Source organism: Chrysochloris asiatica, unplaced genomic scaffold (genome assembly GCF_000296735.1).
Source record: "Chrysochloris asiatica unplaced genomic scaffold, ChrAsi1.0 scaffold00004, whole genome shotgun sequence".
NCBI lineage: Eukaryota > Metazoa > Chordata > Mammalia > Afrosoricida > Chrysochloridae > Chrysochloris > Chrysochloris asiatica.
The window spans coordinates 18,606,902-18,608,643 of record NW_006408522.1 but is presented as its reverse complement, the minus strand read 5'-3'; positions in this window follow the sequence as shown (position 1 = coordinate 18,608,643).

Here is a 1,742-nt window from a genome sequence, read left to right as displayed (position 1 = left end):
TACAAAGACATGAAATTAAAAAGAGAAGACCACCGATCTCAGCACTTTTCAAGAAGAAAGAACTGAAGACAACATTCAAGCCTCAACTTGAAATATTGAAGGATTGTATGGACAAAAGATTGAATGATGCAGATAGAATCAAAGACAATGGAACAAATACACAGAGTTACTGTACCAAATAGAAATGGTTGATTTTCAACCATTTTAAAAGGTAGTCTAGTAATCAAGATCAATGGTACTGAAGGAAGACATCCAGGCTACATAGAAAGCATTGTTGAAAACAAGAGTACAAGAATTGACAGAATACAAATTGAGATATTTCAACAATCCAATGCAGCACTTATTCATCTATGCCAAGAAATTTAGAAAACAGTTACCTGGCCAACCCATTGGAAGAGATCCATTTGTGTGCCTTTTCCAAAGAGAAGTATCCCAACAGAATGCAGAAATCATAGAATAATATTAATAACACATGGAAGTAACATTTTGCTTAAGGTAATTAAAAAATAATTGCAAAGTACATTGACAGCAGATAGGTCTCTTGTGATACAATAGTGAATAATTGTTATCAGGACTGATTGTGAGGGTTGGAAATGTAAATGTAGACATTTTGTAGAAAGGAGGAGAGTGATTAACTTTGCAGTCTAGGAGTGGAGGTCCCTGGAACCATCAAGGGAGAAGAGCGGAGAGTGGGACCCTACCCAGAGAAGCAGTGATGCCTGAGATGGAGGCAGAGATGATGATGTGGAGAGATAGAGCTGCTGGGGACTTTAGACACAGAGAGGGAGAGGGGCTATGTGCTGACGATCGGGGGTGGGGGCAGGCTTGTAGTGTATACCTTTTGGTTGGTTGATGATGCATGGAAGGGATTGTAACCATAGCAATGAAATGATATATGATAAGATGAATGTAAAACTAATGTTCTCCCATGTAAATGATCACATAATTCACAATAAAACATTAAAAAAAAAAAAAAGTACATTGACAGGGAACTCTCAGAAACCCTAACCTGATTCAGGAAAGGACATGGAGCTAGGGAGGAGCTCATGTCAGATGGATGTTAGCTGAAAGCAGAGAATACCAGAAAAATGTTTATTTGTGCTTTATTGACTGGATCATGATAAACTATGGATAACATTGTGAAGAATGGGTATTCCAGAACACTTAATTGTTTTGTGTTCATGAGGAACCTGTACATAGACCAAACACAGTTGTTAGAACAGAACAAGGTGACAGTTTAAAATAGTGTATTAACTTGTTTCTGGGCCATTAGAAGTGTTCTTGATATGGATCTAAAATCTAAAATGTCAAGTAATAAATTCCAGGTATTCTATCTGTCTTTTTGAATGTTGGTTTAGATAAAGTTTTCTTTGAGAGCTATAAAAAATGAAAATGAGCATTAATAAAAGCTAGAAAGTACAATTAATACACTCACTCACAGTATCCTGTTTTCTCACTGATGTCACAAACAACCTCATGAAATAAGTAATATCACTCCTACTTTATTCAAAGGAAACAAGTTTATAATGACCACCATCCAAATTTTGTTAATGTGAAAATATATATCTGCAAATCATAAGGTGTTATAACATGCTAAGTAGAAAACTGAATGGTTTAAAATTAAGAAAGGTGTGTGACAGGGTTATATTCTTTCACCATACTTATTCAACCTGTATGGTGATCAAATAATCCAAGAAGCTGGGTTATATGAAGAAAAACATGGCACCAGGATTGGAGGAAGA